This window comes from Cervus canadensis, chromosome 7 (assembly GCF_019320065.1).
Source record: "Cervus canadensis isolate Bull #8, Minnesota chromosome 7, ASM1932006v1, whole genome shotgun sequence".
Taxonomy (NCBI): domain Eukaryota; kingdom Metazoa; phylum Chordata; class Mammalia; order Artiodactyla; family Cervidae; genus Cervus; species Cervus canadensis.
In genome coordinates, this window is record NC_057392.1 from 57,849,997 (window position 1) to 57,874,614 (window position 24,618).

The 24,618-nt window shown below is 42.2% G+C and overlaps 1 protein-coding gene across 1 annotated transcript in view; it reads left to right on the plus strand.

Annotated features, from left to right (window-relative positions):
• C7H3orf70 (chromosome 7 C3orf70 homolog) overlaps window positions 1–24,618 on the plus strand; it is a 118,820-nt gene that overhangs the window by 89,050 nt on the left and 5,152 nt on the right. The gene's annotated exons all lie outside the window — the stretch shown is intronic.

A 24,618-nucleotide genomic window follows, 5' to 3' on the forward strand; every position in this document is an offset into this window, starting at 1 on the left:
CGCTAGCCATCTGTCTTACCCGTGGTAGTGTGTATATGTCAGTGCTGTTCTCTCAACTCATCCCACCCTATCCATCCCTACTGTATCCACACGTTCGTTCTCTGTGTCTGTGTCTCTATTCCTGCCCTACTAATAGGTTCATCAGTACCATTTTTCTAGACTCCATATATATGCATTAATATACAATATTTGGTTTTCTTTTTCTGACTAACTTCACTCTGTTATGGACAGACTCTAGGTTCATCCACATCACTACAAATGACCCAGTTTCATTCCTTTTTTATGGCTGAGTAATATTCCTTTGTATACCACAACTTCTTCTTCTTTTTTTTTTTGTACTGCAACTTCTTTTTTTTTTTTTCATTTATTTTTATTAGTTGGGGGCTAATTACTTTACAGTATTGTAGTGGTTTTTGCCATACATTGACATGAATCAGCCATGGATTTACATGTGTTCCCCATCCTGAACCCCCCTCCTACCTCCCTCCCCATCCTATCCCTCTGGGTCTTCCCAGTGCACCAGCCCTGAGCACTTGTCTCATGCATCCAACCTGGGCTGGTGATCTGTTTCACCCTTGATAGTATACTTGTTTCAATGCTATTCTCTCAGAACATCCCACCCTCGCCTACTCCCATAGAGTCCCAAAGTCTGTTCTGTACATCTGTGTCTCTTTTTCTGTTTTGCATATAGGGTTATCGTTACCATCCTTTTAAATTCCACATATATATCCATTCATCTGTCGATGGATATCTAGGTTGCTCACATGTCCTGGCTATTGTAAATAGTGCTTCTGTGAATATAGGGGTACGTGTGTCTTTTTGAATGAATGTGTCATTTAAGCCTGTGTTTCCTTATTGATTTTCTGTCTACATGATCCGTCCATTAATGTCAGGTGATAAAGTCCCCCACTATTATTGTCTTACTGTCAGCTGCTCCTTTTATGGATGTTAGTATTTGCCTTGTATATGGAGGTGCTCTTATGTTGGATGCATATGTGTTTACAATTGTTACATCTTCTTTTTGGATTGATCCCTTGATCATTATGCAGTGTCCTTCTTTGTCTTTTCTAATAGTTTTTAAAGTCTACCTTGGCTGATATGAGTAGTGCAATTCCAGCTTTCTTTTGATTTCTGTTTGCATAGAACACCTTTTTCTCTCTTCTTACTTTCTACTTCTGCTTCTTTGACTACACTAAAGCCTTTGACTGTGTGGATCACAACAAACTGGAAAATTCTCAAATAAGAGATCGGAATACCACACCACCTTACCTGCCTCCTAAGAAACCTATATGAAGGTCAGGAAGCAACAGTTAGGACCAGACATGGAACAATGGACTGGAACATGTTCGTGGAACATGAACAATGGTTCAAAATTTGGAAAGGAGTACATCAAGGCTGTATGTTGTCACCCTGCTTACTTCATCTATATACAGAGTACATCAGGCAAAATGCCAGGCTAGATGAATCACAAGCTGGAATTAAGATTGCTAAGAGAAATACCAATAACAGCAGATATGCAGATGATACCACCCTAATGGCAGAAAGTGAAGAGGAACTAAAGAGCCTCTTGATGAAGGTGAAGGAGGAGAGTTAAGCTGGCTTAAACTCAACTTTCAAAAAACTAAGGTCATGGCATCTGGTCCCATCACTTCATGGCAAATAAATGGGGTGGGGGGGGGAGTAGTGCAAGCAGTGGCAGATTTTATATTCTTGGGCTCCAAAGTCACTGAAGATAGTGACTACAGCCGGGAAATTAAAAGACACTTGCTTCTTGGAAGAAAAGCAGTGACAAACCTTCGTTGTTGTTCAGTCGCTCAGTTGTTGTTGTCTCTTTGCAACCCCATGGAGTGCAGCATAACACGCTTCCCTGTCTTTCACCATCTCCTGGAGCTTGCTCAAACTCATGTCCATTGAGTCAGTGATGCCATCCAACCATCTTGTCCTCTGTCATCCCCTATTCCTCCTGCCTTCAATCTTTCCCAGCTTAGGTTATTTTCTAATGAGTCAGTTCTTTGCATCAGGTGACCAAAGTATTGGAGCTTCAGCTTCAGCATCAGTCCTTCCAATGAATATTCAGAATTGATTTCCTTTAGGATTGACTAGTTTGATCTCCTTATAGTCCAAGGGACTCTCAAGAGTCTTCTCCAACTCCACAGTTGGAAGGCATCAGCTTTTTGGTGTTCAACCTTCTTTGTGGCCCACCTCTCACGTCCATACATGACTACCGGAAAAACCATAGCTTTGACTAGACGGACCTTTGATGGCAAAGTAATGTCTCTGCTTTTAATATGCTGTCTAGGTTTGGCATAGCTTTTCTTCCAAGGAGCAAGTGTCTTTTAATTTCGTGGCTTCAGTACCATCTGCAGTAATTTTGGAGCCCCAAAAGATAAAGTCTGTCACCATTTCCATTGTTTTCCATCTATTTGCCATGAAGTGATGGGACCAGATGCCAACATCTTAGTTTTTTGAATGTTGGGTTTTAAGCAAGCCTTTTCACTCTTCTCTTTCACTTTCATCGAGAGGCTCTTTAGTTCCTCTTTGTTTTCTGCCATAAGGGTGGTGTCATCTGCATATCTGAGGTTATTGATATTTCTCCCGGCAGTCTTGATTCCAGCTTGTGCTTCATCCAGCCTGGCATTTCGCTTGATGTACTGGAATTGATGCTTTTGAACTGTGGTGTTGGAGAACACTCTTCAGAGTCCCTTGGACTCCAAGGAGATCCAACCAGTCCTCCTGAATGAAATCAGCCCTGAATATTCATTGGAAGGAGTGATGCTGAAGCTGAAGCTCCAATATCTGGCCACCTAATGTGAAGAATTGACTCATTGGAAAAGACCCTGATGCTGGGAAAGATTGAAGGCAGGAGGTGAAGGGGACGACAGAGGATGAGATGGTTAGATGGCATCACTGATTCAATGGACATGAGTTTGAGCAAGCTCCAGGAGTTGGTGATGGACAGGGAAACCTGGCATGCTACAGTCCATGGGGTTGCAGAGAGTCGGACATGACTGAACAACTGAACTGAACTATGCATGTAAGTTAAATAAGCAGGGTGACAATATACAGCCTTGACATACTCCTTTTCAAATTTTGAACCAGTCCATTGTTCTATGTCCAGTTCTAACTGTTGTTTCTTGACCTGCATTAAGTTTCTCAGGAGGCAGGTAAGGTGGTCTGATATTCCCATCTCTTGAAGAATTTTCTACAGTTTGTTGTGATCCACACAGTCAAGGCTTTAGCATAGTCAATGAAGCAGAAATAGATGTTTTTCTAGAATTCTCTTGCTTTATCTATGATTCAGTGGGTGTTGTCAGTTTGATCTCTGGTTCCTCTGCCTTTTCAAAATCCAGCTTGAACATCTGGAATTTCTTGGTTCACATACTGTTGAAGCCTGGCTTGGAGAATTTAGAGCATTATCTTGCTAGTATGTGAAATGAATGCATTTGTGTGGTAGTTTGAACATTCTTTGGTATTGCCCTTCTTTGGGATTGAAATGAAAAGTGATCTTTTCAATCCTATGACCACTGCCGAGTTTTCCAAATTTACTGGCATATTGAGTGCAGCACTTTGACAGCTTCATCTTTTAGGATTTCAAATAGCTCAACTGGAATTCCCATCACCTCCACTAGGTTTGTTTGTAGTGATGCTTCCTCAGGCCCACTTGACTTCGCATTCCAGGATGTGTGGCTCTAGGTGAGTGATCACACCATTGTGGTTATCTGTGTCATGAAGATCTTTTTGTACAGTTCTTCTGTGTATTCTTGCCACCTCTTCTTAATATCATCTGCTTCTCTTAGCTCCATACTGTTTCTGTCCTTTACTGTGCCTATCTTTGCATGAAATGTTCCCTTGGCAGCTATAGTTTTCTTGAAGAGAGCTCTAGTCTTTCCCATTCTATTGATTTCCTCTGTTTCTTTGCATTGAAAAACACTTAGGAAGACTTTCTTTTTTTTTTTTTTTCATTTATTTTTATTAGTTGGAGGCTAATTACTTTACAGTATTGTAGTGGTTTTTGTCATACATTGACATGAATCAGCCATGGATTTACATATATTCCCCATCCCGATCCCCCCACCTACCTCTGTCTCTACCCGATTCCTCTGCGTCTTCCCAGTGCACCAGGGCCGAGCACTTGTCTCATGCATCCAGCCTGGGCTGGTGATCTGTTTCACCCTAGATAATATACATGTTTCGATGCTGTTCTCTCGAAACATCTCACCCTCGCCTTCTCCCACAGAGTCCACCACATATGTATGGAATTTAGAAATATGGTAAGGAAGACTTTATCTCTCCTTGCTATTCTTTGGATCTGTATGGGTTCCAAAGAATAGCAAAGAGTGATAAGAAAGCCTTAGGAAGGAAGGGTATACCCATCTGAATGTAGAGTTCCAAAGAATAGCAAGGAGAGATAAGAAAACCTTCCTAAGTGTTCAGTTCAAAGAAATAGAGGAAAACAATAGAATGGGCAAGAATAGATATCTCTTCAAGAAAATTAGAGATGACAAACCTAGACAGCATGTTAAAAAGCAGAGACAACACTTAGCTGACAAGAGTGCATTTAGTAAAAGCTATGGTTTTTTTCAGTAGTCATGTACTGATATGAGAGTTGGACCACAAAGAAGGCTGAGTGCTGAAGAATTGATGCTTTCAAACTGTGGTGCTCGAGAGGACTCTTGAGAGTCCCTTGGACAGCAAGGAGATCAAACCAGTCCACCCTAAAGGAAATTAACCCTGAATATTCATTAGAAGGACTGATGTTGAAGCTGAAGCTCCAGTACTTTGGCCACCTGATGTGAAGAGCTGACCTACTGGAGAAGATCTGCTGCTGGGAAAGATTGAGGGGAGGAGGAGAAGGGTGTGACAAAGAATGAGATGGTTGGGTGGCATCACTGAATCAATGGACATGAGTTTGAACAAATTCCGGGAGATACTGAAGGACAGGAAAGCCTGGCGTGCTGAAGTTCATGGGATCTCAAAGAGTTAAGACATGCCTTAGCATCTGAACAACAGCAATAACACCACTTTCACTCTGTATGTTTTCCTAGGTCTGAAGTGGGTCTCTGGTAGACAACATGTAAACAGATCTTGTTTTTGTATCCATTCAGCCAGTCTGTGTCTTTTGGTTGGAGCATTTAATCCCTTTACATTTAAGGTGAAAGTGAAAGTGAAGTCACTCAGTTGTGTCTAACTCTTTGCGACCCCATGGACTGCCAGGCTCCTGGTAGACCCCATAGTCTACCAGGCTCCTCCATCCATGAGATTTTCCAGGCAAGAATACTGGAGTGAGTTGCCATTTCCTTCTCCAGGGGATCTTCCCAACCCAGGGGTTGAACCCGGGTCTCCCACATTGTAGGCAGATGCTTTACCGTCTGAACCACCTGATACGTATGTTCTTATTGCCATTTTGTTAATTGTTTAGGATTTGCTTTTTTAGGCCTTTTTTCTTCCCTTCCTCTTTTGCTTTCTTTTCTTGTGATTTAATGATTATCATTAGAGTTGTGTTTGGATTGCTTTTTCTTTTTTGGTGTGTATCTGTTATATATTTTGGTTTGTGATTACCATGAAGAGACTTTGATTAGCGGTCTATATAGTTGTTTTAAGTTGCTGGTCTCTTAATTTCAAATGTACTTCCAATATCCTGCATTTGAACTTCCTTCTTCTCGGGATTACTTGTTTTGATATCATGCTTGTGTGGATGATTTCCTGCCTTTGCTGTATTTTGCCTTTACTGGTGTACTTTTCTGTTCAAAATGTTCTTGTTTCTAGGTGACCTTTTCTTTTCTGTTTAGAGAAGTTCCTTTAGCATTTGTTGTAATGCTCGTTTGGTGGTGCTGAATTCTCTTAGCTTTTGCTTCTCTGTGAAGCTTTTAATTTTTTCCTTGAATTTGAATGAGAGTCTTGCTGGGTAGAATGTTTTTAGTGGTAGGTTTTTCCCTTTCATCACTTCAGATATATCAGGCCATTCCCTTCTGTCCTGCAGATTTGCTGCTGAGAAATAAGCTGATAACCATGTGGGGATTTCCTTGTGTGTTATATGTTGCTTTTCCTTCATTGCTTTTAATATTTTCTCTTTGTCTTTAATTTTTGTCATGTCTCTTTTTGCATGTTCCTCCTTGGCTGGAGAAGGAAATGGCAACCCATTCCAGTGCTCTTACCGGGAGAATCCCATGGGCAGGGGAGCCTGGAGCCTGGTAGGCTACCGTCCATGGGGTCGCAAAGAGTTGAACACAACTGACCGACTTTACTTCCTTCCTTCCTTCCTTCCTTGGCTTTATACCCTCTGGGACTCTGCACTTCCTGGATTTGAGTGAGTGTTCCTTTCCCATGTTAGTGAAGGTTTTGGCTACTTTCTCCAGATATTTTCTTGGATCCTTTCTTTTGTCTTCTGGGACACCCTGTAATGCAAATACTGGTGCATTTAATGTTGTCCCAGAGGTCTCTTAGATGCTTCTCCTTTTTAAAATTCTTTTTCTCTGTTCTGTTCTGCAGCATTGTTTTCTACCAAACTGTCTTCCCATTTACTTATTCTTTCCTCTGCCCCAGTTATTCTTTTACTGATTCATTCTAGTGTATTTTTCATTTCAGTTATTGTGTTATCTCTTTTCTTCAAATCTTCTAGCTCTTTGTTAAATGCTTTTTGTATCTTCTTGGTCTCTGCCGCCATTCTTTATTTATCTTTTGGCCATGCTGTGCGGCATGCAGGATCTTAGTTCCCTGACCAAAGAGCAAACCTGTGCCCCCTGAAGTGGAAGTGTGGCATCCTAACCACTGGACCACCAGGGAGTTCCTTGTGCCTCTGTTCTTTTCCCAAGATTTTGGATCATCTTTACTATCATTTTTCTGAATTATTTTTCAGAAAGATTGACTATCTCCACTTCATTTAGTTATTTTTTCCTAGGCTTTATCTTGTTTCTTCATCTGGAACATATTTCTCTGTCATCTCATTTGTATAGCTTTCTGTGATTGCAGTCTCTGTTCTGCAGGCTGCAGGGTTGTGGCTGCTCCTCTTGCTTCAGCTGTCAGCCCCCTGGTGGGTGAGGCTGTCCAAGAGGCTTGTTCAGGCTTTCTGATTGGAGGGTCTGGCATGCCTGCTGGTGAGTGGAGCTGGGTCTTCTCCCTCTTAATGGGCAGGGCCCTGTCAAGGCTTGTGTTTAGAGGCAACTGGCATCATCAACTCAGTGGACATGAGTTTGAGCAAACTTTGGGAGATAGTGTAGGACAGGCAAGCCTGGCATGTTGCAGTCCACAAGGTCACAAGGAATTGGACACTGATTGACTGAACAAGTGCATTTAGGATGACTTTAGCAGCCTGTCTGTCTTTGGGTGGGGCTGTTTTCCCCACCCTGTTGGTTGTTTTGCTCAGGCACTGGAGCCTGCAGGCTGTTGGGTGGTGCTGGGGCTTGGTGCCAAAATGATGACCTCTGGGACGACTCACCTAGTGACTATTCCTTGGGGCCTCTGCCACTAGTTTCCTTGCCACCCCCTGCCTCCCCTGCTGGTGAGCCACAGCCAACTCCTGCCTCCTCTGGAGACCTTCCAAAACCCACCAGTAGGTCTGTTCTGGGCTCCTATGGAGTCACTGCTTTGCTTTGGGTCCCAGGGCACCTGAAACTTTATGTGCGCCCTCCAAGAGTGGTGTCTCTGCTTCCTTCAGTCCTATGGAGCTCTTGCACTCAGCCCCTCTAGCCTGGAAAGCCAAATGCTCTGAGGCACTTCCTCCTGATTCCAGACTCCAGGCTCAGGAGCCTGATGTGGGGCTTGGAATGCTCCCTCCTGTGGAAGAAACTCTGTGAAGTATGTGTTTTTCAGTTCGTGGATTGCCTGTCCTGTTGGTATGGGATTTGATTTTATTGCAAAAGCGCCCCTCGTATTGTCTCATTGAGGCATTCTCTTTGTCTTTGGAAGTAGAATATCTCTCTTTTGGTAGATTCCAAAAAATGATTTTGGCATTTTCGTCAGAGGAGGTGAGCTCAAGTTCTTCTGCTCCACCATCTTGTCCTTTTTCTGGTTTTCCCTGAAAAGAACAAAGTTTGTAACTTCTCAGTGCTGCTTCTCACCAGCTGGCCTGAGAGACAGTTAAAGCTGAAGTAGAAGATCCCTTTTTGGGGTGGTTTAATCAAGGAAAAGGGGGCACTGGACTAAAGAGTTGGGTACATTGTTTCCCCGATAGTAGAGGTTAATGTTTAACAGGTTATACAAACCTTATCCCCATTGCAACTAAAATCAGTTCCACTATATTATTCCGGGTGCTCCAGAGAAATAGTACCAATAGGATGTGTGTGCATACAAGAAGAGATTTACTATAAGAAATCGACTCACACAATTATGAAGAATAGTGAGTCCAAAAATCTGCAGCGTGGACTGGCAGGTTGGAGACCCAGGACAGTCAGTGTTGTAGCTGAAGTCCCAGTCTACTTTACCTCTTGTCTAGGAAGGCTGGTCTTTCTGCTCTCTTCATGCCTCCAGCTGGTTTGGTGAGGCACACCTGCATTATGGACGGTGATCTGCTTTACCCAGAGGTTACCAATTTAAATGTTAGTCTCATCCAAAAAACCCTCCTGTGACGCACATAATTTACCATCACGTCCACCAAGCTGTCAAATGAATAGTTTTGTAGTAAGTTTCCTTAGGCAATACAGTATGTGAATATGTCACCCCCCGCCCCCAATCGGGTTCATAAAAATGTTTACTGAAAAGGAAGAAAGTGTCTTCTTTTGTCACATCATTTTGTAATCCTTTGGGTTTTATGGGAACACTATAGATTTTTTGAATTATTGGCATTAATCAGTGAACTCTTGGAGATTCTTGTTTTGAATAGAATGTGGCCTGATGGTATTCCAGAGAGAAGCAATGAAAGCCTCGTTAGTCTTTGTTTGAAACCATCAAGAAGATCTCACCTGACATTTTTTTTTTTAAATTTTATTTATTTATTTTTTTCCAGTGGGTTTTGTCATACATTGATATGAATCAGCCATGGATTTACATGTATTCCCAATCCCGATCCCCCCTCCCACCTCCCTCTCCACCCGATTCCTCTGGGTCTTCCCATTGCACCAGGCCGGAGCACTTGTCTCATGCATCCCACCTGGGCTGCTCACCTGACATTTTAGGTTCACGGTCTGTAAAGGATTCACAGGAATCCTGTTTGGTTGTTTATGGGCAACATTTAAAAAATTCCACAATTGGTATGCCTCTGGCGGGAACAGCTGGGGACCTCTTTGAGCTAGCCATCTGCACAGACAATTCTCAGGGTGGCTTTATTTGCTGAGATTAGTCCAGGCACATAACAACAACTGCACCGGGATATGCTTCTTTCTTGCTGTAAGGGTGGTGTCTCTGGGAGTGTTTTTAAGCCACCGTCTAGCCCCCAAAGGCATGTGACTTTGTTTCTGTACACGGGAGATATTTTTGATGGTGGTACATTTTTTTTCCCTTGTAAATTCAAGTGATAATTTGAAAAACGCATCAAACCCAGAGAAATCTTATTCAGCCTTGGAAATCTGCATTCATTATCATGTTATGAAATCTCATTGTTGTATCATAAAGCTGAACCCATGTAGACAACCTCTCTAGTCATAAGTGACCACACACAGTGTGGGCAAATAGCTGTGAAGCTTGCATAGTGCTAAGCATGGTGCTGACTGGGAAGGTTTACTTTGCCTGCTGCTCCTACACGGTCCAGTTATGTCTAGGACGTCACATGTAATTAGGATTTCTTTTCTCAAATGGTTCTTTTCTGTTCTGCATACTTTACAGGCAGGGCCACTCTCTCCCTGTCTCTCTCCATTGTCCTCTTTGTAGGCAGTTGTATTCCAGGCTCCAGGGAAGAGCTCTACTGTACTTTGCCAGCCACAATGTTCTGCTCTCATTCGTAAAGGTACTGAATGCTACTCCCAACCTACCTTGAGAATATAACAATTATGTAAATGTTAATAGTTTGATTTTAAATTAAATCTCATTGATACTTAGAATGTGTTTTATTATTGTGACTAAGAAGAAATAAAGTTCCAGAATGCCATGTTGGTTTGTATAAATTTGAAAATGACGTTCTTTATATAATGACATTCTTGTATAAATTTGAAAATTACATAGACACATTTCGTACAAAATAACTTTAACAAAGATGTATTGTTTTACATTCAGTAAACACCTACTGAGTCCCTACTGAGCCTCTGTGCAGAGCACAGATGCTTCAAGATCGTACTTTTCTTAGATCAGGTTGACTGGTTAGCATCCTTTTCTTGTGAATTTCTGAACATTTTATCCCCAGATCAATAGATAAATGTGGCAGATGTCTTATACCATTTCCCTTAGCTTAGCTGTAGACTGTCAGGAATACCTGTCCATTGGACTAATGGCTGCTAACAACTTACTTGGGGGGGTCTGTAGAACCCTGCAGCTGTGTGCTAGCAAAATGGCAGAAACTGCCCTGGAGTCTTCACGCTCTCAGTCTCTACTCATGCTGCCTTCCATTGGAAACGTCTTTGTTCTCAGTTTTTTTCTATTTGAAATTTTAGATGTCTGTTGTCCAGTCTGGTAACTCAACCCGTGCACTACTGAGAAAGGGAGGAGACTGAGATGGTTTACTAAAATGCCAGCAAGGTCCAGGCTGGTTATAAAGAAATCAAAGGTAATGATTATCGTCATCATCGTCTTATCTTCAGACAGAAAAAGGGAGGTGACTCACACAACTTTTCTTAGCTTGTAATGATGCATAATCAGCCACCTTTCTCCTCGCTCCTCTGTCCCTCCATCAAGCGTTTCTCCCAGTGTTTTCCTGGCTGCAGAGTGCAGATATGTGATACACACTGGCTGAGTCTCTGTGCTCTGTCAGCAGCCATCTTTTTCTTTCTGAACCTATGGCTTTCATGTTTCATTTCCCCCTCAGTCACCCATCCTTAGAAGACTCCCTCAGCCATCCCTTTTCTAATCTATTACTATATTAAAACTAGCTCTACAGAACAGCTCCCAGTGGGTGAGTAGGATGTCTCAGACATATTTGCCCCATGAAACCCTTATTTGCCCCTGAAAGGGACTGGAAGCCTAAGAGACTTCTCAGTCTCTGCCTTTTTTGTTTGTTTGCTTTTTTTTTTTTTTTAAACTATGGCCTGTTATAGCCAGACTTGCCTATTGGATGTTTCTGAACTATCTGGTCCTACAAGAGGCTCTTTCCCAACTGGAATTGTCTGTGTCTACAGATTCAAGGAGTTCCATTGTGTCAGTTTATTCAGCAGAGTGGTCTTATATGGTACCCAGTCTTCCTTGGCAAGGGAAGGGTCCTGCTCTCTCTCCAGATTGTCTGGGTGGCATTGGTGGTACAGTGGTGAACACAGCTGCCTTCCAGATTACCCAGGTGCTGGGACTGGTCTCAGTGACAAGAGAACCTCTGTTGCAGTCAGGATGTTCACTGCACTGTGCCTCAGACATCCCACACTTTGTCCACCTCTGGATTTTGCACAAAGCCTGCCACTTTACTCCCTTTTGTCCAAGCCCTCGCTCTTCTTAAGTGTACATTCCATGTTTCTCAGCCCTTCCGCCCCTCACTTTTCTCTGGACTCCTGCATCGTATGTAATGTGAATACTTCCCGACTTAATACTTCTCTTTCCTTTTGTGCTTGTACATGTTTGCGTGACCTGAATTGGACCCTAGGAGGGATGTATTTTACACTTCTCTTTACCCCTAGTTGTTCATGGTAGTTACTTACTAAAATACATAAAATTCTTTTGGACATATATCTGCTCCTCACACCAGAAGATGTGACTTCAGGTAGGACTAAACATAATTTCAAAAGGGATAGAGCCTTCATCTTGTCTCTCTTCAGATTGACTGCTCTAACTTGGTAAATGTGGTAAGAGCTTCTCTCTCTCTTGTTGGTTTATGGAACTTCCGGAAATGTTATTTTTAAGGCAGGCCTCACCATATCAGCTGCCCACACTTCAGGGTGTCAGAATTGTGGCCCAGAGCAGTGTGGACTGTGGAGGTCTGTTGGTGAGGGCTCCTGCCCTGCGCCTGCTGCTGCGTGATCCTTCCTCCACCTCTTCCACTCCTTCTCTCACCAGTTTGCCTTAACTCCAGATCTGAGTGTGAAACCAACCCAGAGAGGGTGGTAGCTTAGTTGCCGAAGTCTGATTTGAGCTTCAGACTAGCTTTATCTGTGCCCGTTCCGTGAATGGAGCAGACAGAAATGGAAGAGAGTAGAGAGCAAGGCTGGGAAGCCTCTCAAGGGGCTTGGAGACCTGCAGGCAGCTCCTGGCTTCTACGAGCAGCACCAGTGGTGGGAAGTCTGCAGTGTGCCCGACACTGAGTCAGTGCTTTAGAAGGGAGAGAGCACGGACTGCTTTACCCTGAGGAAGTGGAAAGCAGGGGAGTTGAATGATTTGGTAAAGGTTGGGCAACCAGTACTAGCAGAGTTGGGATGCAAATCCAGGTGCAGTGGGCTCCCAAGACATGCCCGCGAACCCCCAGGGTCTGTCACCTTTCTAGAACATCTCCTGGGTTTCTTCTTCTTCTGAGCCAGGAGACTTTAGTCAGATGTCATGCTTGAAAACCCACAGTAGCCTCCCTTTAGCCCCCCATCTCTTCTCTTTCCAGTCCCTCTGCACATCTTTACCAGAATGAATTCTCTGGTCCCTCTTTTGTCATTATTGCTTGCCTCCTCAGGAATCTGCAGTGGTTCCCCATTGTTACCAAAACACAAACCCTTTGGCCTTGCGTTCCAAGCCCTGTCCAGCCTCTGTCTTCCTCACGGACTTCATCCTCCTTTGCTCTCTTGGTTGGCCCTGTGAACCCACATGCCAGCTACATGTTCTGGCTCTGGACATGGCCTGGAGCAGTCCCACTTGCTGCTCCACAGGTGCGTGTCTTTTAACAGCCAGGTCCAAGCCTTTTGTGAAGCCCGGAATCCTGTATCGCGGCATGGTGAAGGCCCTGCACCTTTGCTTAACTGGGATAGCCTGCCAGGCTCCTCCTCTCAGTGGGAATCCCCAGGCAAGGGTACTGGAGTGGGTAGCCATTCCCTTCTCCAGGGCATCTTCCTGACCCAGGGATTGAACCCTGGTCTCTGGCATTGCAGGCAGATTCTTTATCATCTGAGCCACCAGGGAAGCCCTTATTTTTACTTTATTTGTTATTTTCTCCCTGCACTTTGACTGGAAGCCACTTAAAGCATGACTGCACATTGTAAGTGATGATTGAAGTTGCTCAGTCGTGTCAGACTCTTTGTGATCCCATGGACTATAGCCTGCGAGGCTCCTCCATCCATGGAATTTTCCAGGCAAGAGTACTGGACTGGGTTGCCATTTCCTTCTCCAGGGGATCTTCCCGACCCAGGGATCAAACCTAGGTCTCCCGCATTGAGGGCAGATGCTTTACTGTCTGAGAAAACCAGGGCAGCCCAAAGTGGAAGTGTTAAGTTGCTCAGTCATTTTGTCCAACTCTTTGAGACCCCATAGGCTGTAGCCACCAGGCTTCTCTGTCCATGGAATTCTCCAGGCAAGAATATTGGAGGGGCTTGCCATTCCCTTCTCCAGGGAATCTTCTCAACCCAGGGATTGAACCCGGGTCTCCCACATTGCATTGCAGGCAGATTCTTTACCATCTGAGCCACTAGGGAAGGTGGTAGTCAGTAAACTTTGGTTAAATAAGTAAATAAACCATGCTTTGGTGCTCTGTGTCGCTAGGGTTTTGCTTTGCATTAGTATATGTTCCGCCACACTAAAGGTTACACAATTTGAAAAATGAAGAAACTAGGATCTGGGGACTTCAATATATTGAGCTATATATGAACTTTATTGTTCTTATAGATTGATGTACAAAAATATTGGTGTATTTATTGCTAGTGGAGCATGGTGGAGGAGGGTGAGGCCACAAAAAATATTGGTTATAATAAATGTTAGGTTCTTTTGCTTTTAGCTTATGATATGCTACATAACTAAGTAAATAATGCACATGGCAGAAATAGCTGGATAAGATTATTTAATATTGCTTTCAATATAATGATTGCCCTTGAGACTAAAATAAGCATTCTGTGATTCACTATATAAAATCAAAGAACCAAACTGGGGATGCAATTTCCCTTAGGCCACTCAATTTTTTTCAGTAGATTTACCTTTTTAATTATGTTTTGCTTAGGCTAATTTTAAAATTACTTTGCATTCCCTGAGAGCAGTGTTCTTCATGTGTCAAGGGGACACACATTTAACAGTCATAATACTGTCTGTAAAAGCAAAATCTCATTGCCCCCAGAGGATCTTCTTTTTTTTTTTTTAAAAAAAAAGAATCAAAATGTGCAACTGATCTTAAAAAAATAGTTTAACAAAGTACGTACAACAGCTTAAGGGGCTCTATAAATCATTTTCTACATCCCTTACCCCCGCCCCCCAAAACCACCACTTTGTGTTCTAAAACCAAAAAAAACTCCTTCAAGGAAATGTATCTACCCTGCTACAAATTGGAGTATTAGCTGAAGTTAATGGTGGAGAATGACAGTATAAACTAGTAAGAGCACTAAGTAAATCTTATTAATTAAAAATGAGTATATGAGAGAATAGCATTGAAACATTTGTATTACCATATGTAAAATAGATGACCAGTGCAAATTTGATGCATGAAGCAGGGTACCCAAAGCTGGTGCTCTGGGACAACCCAGAGGGATGGGGTGAGGAGGGAGTTGGGGGGGGATTTCAGGATGGTGGGACATATGTATACCCGTGGCTGATTCATGTCGATGTATGCAAAAACCACCACAATATTGTAAGCTGATTATCCTCCAATTAAAATAAATTAATTAATTAAAAAAATGAGTATTCTCATGAAGAAAGAACACAGGATGTCATAAGGTTTGAGTCCTGGAACTGGCCTCTGACTTATTACATGAGTTTGAGAAAGTATTTAAGTCTCCCCTCCCACGCGTCCTCCCTCCCTCCCGCCAGGATGAAAACATAAATCTTTTTTAGGGTCTCGTTGAGTCATTGTGGAAACAGTATGTACTACATATTATTGCTAAACACCATTGGGAAGAATAAGCAGAGAAGTTACGAACCAAGACTTTCAAAGAGTAGTGTAAGTTACTTACTTAGTGGTTTTGATTGGCCTTTGGTTGAGAAATAGCTGAAAGTGTTGAACCAGGTTTCCTGAAAAGAAGCATATACAGAATTTTTCACTTAGTGATCACAGAAACCTATTGTGATTAGTTTCATTATTGAGAATGTGATTTCAGCTCCCTTGAAAAAGATCCCAGATAAATTAATTGGGTTATGAAGTTTATTTTTAATTCTTATATTATTTGATTTATTATTATTTTTTAAACACACCATTTATTTGACTGTGCTGGGTCTTAGTTGCAGCAGTTGGGATCTTCTGATCTTTGATGAGACACATGAGATCTTATACTAATAGTTGAGCGTGTGGGATCCTTAGTAGCAGCGTGTGGGATCTAGCTCTCTGACCAGGGATGGAACCCAGGCCGCTACATTGAGAGCACGGTCTTAGCCACTGGACCATCAAGGAAGTACCTTCTTATATTATTTTTTAAAATGAGTGTTGAATAGTGTAATGAGGTTTAGTCCTCACTTTCCTATGGATGATTTTTGTGAGTGACTGAGTGAGTCTTTAGCAAACTAAGATTCTACTTCACAGGAATATTTTGAGAATAAGCTTAAGAATGTGTAAGTTCTTAAGAAAGGAGTTAGGGCTCTTTGGAGAAATGGCTAATTCCATGACTGGGGCAGGGGAAGCCAGTAACTTCTTATGATGTCACAAAATGAGGAAGATGTCATAAAAATATGGGCATGTTGAAATGACACAGGGGCTAACTGAAAGGAGCTTGCAAGAGCTAAGTCTGGGATAGTTTGAACAACAAAATAAGTAATAGTAGCAATGGATTACAATCCCTAGAAAAAATAAATATCTGTGAGTCCATGCTTCTATGAGTAAATAATTGAATACATTTCAGTTGAATACATTTGAATAAATAAATGAGGGAGAAGGAGCAGCTCCTGCTAGGGTAGAATTCTCATTAGTAAATATAGAAGAAATGATGGAAATAGAAAATCACTATTTGGCAGACACCACAGTAGTGACTGTTGCAGACCACATCCATCTATGTATGTATGCTAAAATTAATAGATGGAGGTATGATGAGAAGGAGGATATTTGAATAGTCTTGAAATATCTCTTAACAAGATACTTAACATTACAAAGAGAAAAGAACTAACTTCACAGTGGGGAAGCCTAGACAAATACCGCATTTAAACAAGTGTTCCAAGTTAACACCATCTGTAATGAGACCTGTCCGGAGCATGTCCCTCCTGATACAGTCCTACATAATGAAAAGGGTGCAGTGTCACCTCAGTGATGGTGTTTTCCCCCCATTGTTTTCAGTTATACTTTTTTATCTTGAAAAAATTATAGATTCACATGCAGTTGTAAGAAAAATACAGAGAGAGAGCCCATGTATCTTTTACCCCAGTGGCAACTGTAGCTGTAACACAGTAGTATAGCGTCATAACTGAGACCCTGACAGTGGTGTAATCAAGGTACAAGCATTCCCATCACCACAAAGATCACGCCTGTTGCCCTTGTCTAGCTGACCTCCTTTTTAAAAATTGGGTTATTTTTCTTGGTTTTGACTTGTAAGAATTCTTCATATATTCTGCATCATACAGATTTTTATCCTCAGTCTGCTAATAGAGTAAATCATACTGATTATTATTTTAAATTATAGTAAAATGCACATAATACTTCCCATCATAACCATTTTTTAGTACACAGCGCAGCAGCATCAAGTACATTCATAGTGTGCAACCATTGCCAACATCCATCTCCAGAATTCTTTTCATGCTGCAAAGCCAGAACCAAAACTATCGCCCTTAAACAACAACTCCCCATACCTTCTTACCCCTAAACCCCTGGAAAAGACCATTCCACTTCCTTTCTCTATGAATTCGACTATTCTAGGTGACTCATATAACTGGAATCATAAACTGTTTGTATTTTTGTGACTGGCCTATTTCACTTAACATGGTGTCCTCAGGGTTCATCCACATTATGGTATGGTTTTCCTTACTCTCTGAGGCTGAATAGCATTGCATTTTATGTATATACCATATATCTTGTTTATCCAGCCATCCACCGAGGCACCCTCAGGTGGCTTCCAATCTCTTTTGATTATTGCAAATAACACTGCTAGGAGCATGATGCAGATGTCTCTTCCAGACTCTGCTTTCAGTTCTTTTGGGTGTGTACCCAGAGGTGGAATGTTGAGTCGCTGTGGTATATAGATTCTTTTCTCTCTCTCTCTACTTTTCTCTTCTCCAAGCCCTGACTGTCTTTGAGTATATTTCCTTTTAGGGATTTAAGTTTTAAAAGTTTGAATCCATTTTTTTTCTTTAAATATAACACAGTAAACCTTTCATTAAGACAGTTGTTCAGAGAATACAGTAGTTATTGAATTTCCTGGCTAAGTGGCCAGAAACCCCTTCTCTGCCTGTGTTTTTGCATCTGTACCCCCAACATCACCAGATAACAGGCTGTCATTCCAGCTCTGAATAAGCACATTTAGTAGGTGTAACTTGTAGAAGAAAATGTTATCTGGAATGCAGCATACACCTTTCTCTCCAAGCTGCGTTTCTCTTACTTTTACTACACTTCAGGAAAGAAAAATGGTACTTTGGAGGAGAGAGGATTAGACAGAGTAACAGGTAGAAGAAACGAGGAGCAAAAAAAGGCAAATTATGAAGAAACACAAAGGAGGGTATGGGGCAGGGGCAGCAAGGAGGGTTACTTGAGTGTAGGAGAGGCTGGGCAGACAAGGCCCGGGGTCAGGCTGCAGGATGCCCTCCACCTTTGGATGAGGCAGAGCCCCGGTCCTTCTGGGTCTTAAGATCCTCTTATGCTGTAACAAGTGGGTGACTAACCCAGAGGTCACTTGGGCCAGAATGTGTTTATTCAGCATCTGCAACAAGCATTTCTTGAGCGTCTGCCATCCACAGCCTCCTGAACTCAGTCACCACCAGGCTACCAGCCAAGGAGTGAGGAGACCAAACCGCCATTGCAGGTGTTGTGTTCACCACTCTGTGGACGGTAGGCCCTTAAATTCTCCCAGTCCCTTCTCTGTCTCCTGCCCAGCCTCATCTTTCTCTAATCCCGGGGGCTGGCGGATCAGAGGTGAGGCTTAAAGGTCTGCCTTTTTGCTCTCTCTGCTTAGAGGCAGAGGTCCTGCCATAACAAACTGTTAGGTCTTGCCTGACTTGAACTTTGCCTGACAAGGAGTAATGCTCTCCTTTACAGCTAACAGTATTGAAGATTCCTGATATATTTAAAACAGTTTCCCAAGCAAGCATGATGGTTCTTCTTGCTTGTATTTTTGGTAACCGTAGGATTTGTGTGAAATATATCCAGGCTTGGAAGCAGACCTGGGACCCCAAAGGCTTAACAGTTTTACCCCCAACTTAATTTTTTTTGTTTGTTTGTTTTTTGGCTGCACTATGCAAGCATGCAGGATATAGTTCCCTGACCAGGGACTGAACTCAGACCCTTGGCAGTGAGAGCAAGGAGTCCTAACCACTGGATCTCCAGAGAAGTTACCTTACTCCAGAATGAAACCCATTGTATTTTTAGAATAATGTAATCACAAAGAAGTTGTGGCATCTAAGCCTACTTTTGTGTACAGGAGCCAAGAAACAGAGGTAAAAAATACAGGCAGGTTGATTGATCGTAATACATGAACCAAGAAACAGAGGTAAAAAATAGAGGCAGGCTTGATTGATCTTAATACAACATTGATGTTGTACTGTCTCTGGCACAGTTTGCTGTTTACATATCTGATCTAACGTTTCTCTTCAAAAATCTAAGGTAGTTTTCCTTACAAATGTGATGCCTATTCTAGAACTTTCAATTTGACCAAGACCTGAAACAAATGGGAGCAGAGCACAGCGAGTGATTTGCCTACAAAGAGATGCTCATGAGAAGGTCATAAACCAGCAGTTCTCAACAAGGGTTATTTTGCCTCCAGGAGCATGTAACAACAGCTGGAGACATTTTTGATGTCAGACCTGGGAGGAGGTTCTATTGGCATCTAGTGGGTAGAGGCCAAGGATGCTGCCAAACATCCTCCAGTGCAAGGGGCAGCCCCTCAACACAGGATTATCTGGTCCAAAATGGCGACAGCACGGAGGTTAAAAACAGTCATAAGTATGCGTGGAAGGTACCATATGGATTGATTGATGAATCAGTTACACTAGGAATAAACCCAGGGTTGTGCCCACATTTGTGGCTTTAGTCTCTAGGACTTTTAGTACTTTTTTCTTCCAGATTTATATTTTTAAATCATATTTTGTTGTTGTTCAGTCGCTCAAGTCCTTGTCTGACTCTTTGTGACCCAAAGGACTGCAGCACACCAGGTTTCCCTGTTCTTCACTATCTCCTGGAGTTTGCTGAAACTCATGTCCATTGAGTCAGTGATGCCATCCAACCATCTCAGCCTCTTGCCCTCTTCTTCTCCTGCCCTCAGTCTTGCCCAGCATCAGGGTCTTTTCAAGTGAGTCTGTTCTTCACATCAGGTGGCCAAAGTATTGGAGCATCAGCTTCAGTGTCAGTCCTTCCAATGAATATTCAGGGGTGATTTCTTTAGGATTCACTGGTATGATCTCCTTGCTGCCCAAGGGACTCTCAAGAGTCTTCTCCAACACCATAGTTAGAAAGCATCAATTCTTTGGTGATAAGCCTTCTTTCTGGTCCAGTCTTACATCCATACATGACTACTGGAAAAACCGTAACTTTGATTATACAGACGTTTATTGGCCAAGTGATATCTCAGCTTTTTAATACACTGTCTAGGTTTATCATAGTTTTTCTTCCAAGGAGCAAGCATCTTTACCTTCATGGCTACAGTCACTGTCCACAGTGATTTTGGAGCCCAAGAAAATAAAATCTGCTAATGTTTCCATTTTTCCCCATCTATTTGCTGTGAAGTGATGGGACAAGATGCGATGATCTTAGTCTTTTGAATGTTGAGTTTTAAGTCAGATTTTTCACTCTGCTATTTAAACTTCATCAAGGGGCTCTTTAGTTCCTCTTTTCTTTCTGCCATTAGGGTGGTGTCATGTGCATATCTGAGATTGTTGATTTTTCTCCTGGCAGTCTTTTGATTCCAGCTTGAGCTTCATCCAGCCTGTTATTTCACATGATGTACTTTGCATATAAGTTTTATAAGCAGGTGACAATATACAGCCTCGACAAACTCCTTTACCAATTTTGAGCCAGTCCATTGTTCCATGTCCAGTTCTAACTGTTACTCTTGACCTACATACAGGTTTCTCAGGAGACAGATGAAGTGGTCTAGGATTCCCATCTCTTTAAGAATTGTCCACAATTTGTTGTGATACACACAGACCAAGACTTTAGCGTAGTCATTGAAGCAGAAGTAGATGTTTTTCTAGAATTCTCTTGCTTTTCCTACGATCCAGTGGATGTTGGCAATTTGATCTCTGGTTCTTCTGCCTCTTCTAAATCTAGCTTGTATATCTGGAAGTGCTTGGTTCATGTACTGTTGAAGCCTAGCTTGAAAAATTTTGAGCATTATCTTGCTAGCATGTGAAATGAGTGCAATTGTGCAGTAATTTGAACATTCTTTGGCATTGCCCTTTTTTGAGATTGGAATGAAAACTGACCTTTTCCAATCCTGTGGCCACTGTTTGCTGGCATATTGAATGTAGCAATTTCACAGCATCATCTTTTAGGATTTGAAATAGCTCAACTGGAATTCCATCACCTGCACTAGCTTTGTTTGTTGTAATGCTTCCTAAGGCCTACTTGATTTCACACTACAGGATGTCTGGCTCTAGGTGATTGACCACACCATTGTGATTATCGGGGTCATTAGATCTTTTTTGTACAGTTTTTCTGTGTGTTCTTCCCACCTCTTAATCTCTTCTGCTTCTGTTAGGTCTATACCATTTCTGTCCTTTATTGTGCCCATCTTTGCATGAAATGTTCCCTTGGTATCTCTGAGTTTCTTGAAGAGATCTCTAGTCTTTTCCATTCTATTGTTTTCCTCTATTTCTTTGCATTGTTCACTTAGGAAGGCTTTCTTATCTCTTCCTTGCTATTCTTTGGAACTCTGCATTCTGATGGGTATATCTTTCCTTTTCTCCTTTTGCCTTTAGCTTCTCTTCTTTTCTCAGTTATTGGTAAGGCCTCCTCAGACAACCATTTTGCCTTTTTACATTTCTTTTTCTTGGGGATGGTTTTGATCACCACCTCCTGTACGGTGTTACAAACTTCTGTCCATAGTTCTTCAGGCACTGTATCAGATCTAATCCCTTGAATCTATTTGTCACTTCCACTGTATAAATCATAAGGGATTAGATTTAGGTCATACCTTAATCAGTTAGTTCATTCACTCAGTCCTGTCCGACTCTTTGCTACCTCATGGACTGCAGCACGCCAGGCTTCCCGGTCCATCACCAACTCCAGAGCTTGCTCAAACTCACGTCCATCAAGTCATTGATGCCATCCAACCATCTCATCCTGTCGTCCCCTTCTCCCCTGTCTTCACTCTTTCCCACCATTTGGGTCTTTTCTAATAAGTCAGTTCTTTGTATCAGGTGGCCAAAGTATTGGAGCTTCAGCTTCAGCATCAGTCCTTCCAGTGAATATTCAGGACTAATTTCCTTAGGATTGAGTGGTTTGATCTCCTTGCAGTCCAAGGGACCCTCAAGAGTCTTCTCCAATACCACAGTTCAAAAGCATCAGTTCTTTGGCACTCAGCTTTCTTTATGGTCCCATTCTCACATCTATACTTGACTTCTTGAAAAACCATAGCTTTGACTAGACAGACCTTTGTCAGGAAAGTAATGTCTCTGCTTTTTAGTATGTTGTCTAGGTTGGTCATAACTTTTCTTCCAAGGAGCAAGTGTCTTTTAATTTTATGACTACAGTCACCATCTGCAGTTATTTTGGAGCCGAAGAAAATAAAATCTGTCACTCTTTCCATTGTTTCCCCATATTTACCATGATGTGATGGGACCGGATGCCATGATCTTAGTTTTTTGAATGTTGAGTTTAAGCCAGCTTTTTCACTCTCCTCTTTTACTTTCATCAAGAGAGTCTAGTTTCTCTTCGCTTTCTGGCATTAGGGTGGTATTATCTGCATATCTGAGGTTATTGATATTTCTCCCGGCAATCTTGATCCCAGCTTGTGCTTCATCCAGCATGGCATTTTGCATGATGTAATCTGTGTGTAAGTTAAAAATCCTTCTGCCCTGTGATGGATAAGGATAAGAAGCTTGTGGAAGCTTTCTGATGGGAGGGACTGGCTATACCTGAATGGCCTAGTAGTTTTCCCTCCTTTCATCAAGTTGTCTGAATTTTGCAATAAGGAGTTCATGATCTGAGCCACAGTCAGCTCCAGGTTTTGTTTTTACTCACTGTATACAGCTTCTGCACCTTCAGCTGCAAAGAATATCAATCTGATTTCAGTATGACCATCTGGTGATGTCTATGTGTAGAGTCCGTCTCTTGTGTTGTTGGAAGAGGGTGTTTGCTAAGACCAGTGCATTCTCTTGGCAAAACTCTGTTAGTCTTTACCCTGACTCATTTTGTACTCCAAGGCCAAACTTGCGTTTACTCCAGGTATCTCTTAACTTCCTAGTTTTGCATTCCAGTTCCCTGTGATGAATTTGACATTTTTTTGGGTGATAGTTCTAGAAAGTCTTATAGGTCTTCATAGTAGTGTTCAACTTAAGCTTGTTCAGCATTAGTGTTCAGGGCATAGACTAGGATTACTGTAATATTGAATGGTTTGCCTTGGAAACTTAGATCATTCTGTCATTTTTGAGATGGCACCAAAGTACTGCATTTCAGACTCTCTTTTAACTATGAGGGCTGCTCCATTTCTTCTAAGTGATTCTTGCCCACTCGTAGATACAATTGTTTAGTCGCTAAGTCATGTTTGATTCTTTTTTGACCCCCTGGACTGTATGTAGCCCACCAGGCTCCTCTGTTCATGGGATTTTCCAGGCAAGCATATTGGAGTGGGTTACCATTTCCTTCTCCAGGGGAGTAGATACAATGGTCATCTGAATTAAATTCTCCCATTTCTGTCTATTTTAGTTCACTGATTCCTAGAGTGTCAGTATTCACTGTTGCCATCTCCTCTTTGACCACTTCCAATTTACTTGATTTATAGATCTGACATTCCAGATTTCAGTGCAATATTGTTCTTTACAGCCTCAGACTTTACTTTCGCCACCGAACACATCCAAGACTGTCATTGTTTCTTCTTTGGCTCAGCCTCTTCATTCCTTCTGGAGCTATTTCTCCACTCTTCTCCAGTAGCATACTACACCAGCTGATCTGGGGGGTTCATCTTTCAGTGTCATACCATTTTGTCTTTTCATACTGTTCATGGAGTTCTCAAGGCAAGAATGCTGAAGTGGTTTGCCCTTCTCCAGTGAGCCACGTTTTCTCAGAACTGTCCACCATGACCCGTCTGTTCTGGGTGGTCCTACATGGCATGACTCATAGTTTCATTAAGTTAAACAAAGCTGTCATTCTTGTGATCGTTTTGGTTAGGCTTACAGACTAGGTAATTGTCATCTCTATTTTCGTAACACTTTATACAGAGATGGCTTTGTTAACTGTTGAGTGAAGAAAATGAGGAAAGAGACAGTAGGAACAGATCCAGTTAGGTTTCACTTCCACATAAATTCTGTGAAAAACACTCGAGGGTTCAGAGCAGAAGGAAGGTTTGGGGCTAAGCTTCTTGATTTTTTGCAGGTCACTGTTTGCATCTGCCTGTGCCTTTACTTCTGCTTGGCTGAGGTTGTGCCTGTGAAGCTGGCATTAGGGAGAATATCTCCTGTTTAGGTCACTGATGAGCTTTGGGTTTTAAAAGAGATTGTTTCATACTCTGTACCTTACCCCAGCCACTGTGGGTGACCAGGACAATCCTATAGGCTGTTATCTATTAAATATGTGTGTGTATGTATTCTGATTTACATTTAGAAACCTAAAGAATGAAAGTCTTCCATAATCCTGCTAATAAATTTTAAATGTCTATTGTTGCTTACTTGCTAAGTTCTGTTTAACTTTTTATGACCCCTTGGACTGAAGCCCACTGGGCATCTCTGTCCATGAGATTTCCCATGCAAGAATAATGGAGTGGGTTGCCATTTTCTTCTCCAGGGCATCTGTCTTCCCTATCCAGGGATCGAACTGGAGTCCTCTGCATTGGCAGGTGGATTCTTTACTGGTAAGCCACCGGGGAAGCCCGTTTAAGTTTCTATATTAGCATCTAATCACTAAAGATAAAATGGAATTATAATTTTATGGTGTGTTATACTATTTTACACCATAAAATAAGACTGATGCTGAAGCTGAAACTCCAGTACTTTGGCCACCTGATGCAAAGAGCGACTCATTAGAAAAGACCCTGATGCTGGGAAAGATTGAGGGCAGGAGGAGAAGGGGATGACAGAGGATGAGATGGTTGGATGGTATCACCGACTCAATGGACATGAGTTTGAGCAAACTCCAGGAGGTGGTTAAGGACAGGGAAGCCTGGCGTGCTGCAGTCCATGGGGTCGCAAAGAGTTGAGCATGACTGAATAACAACA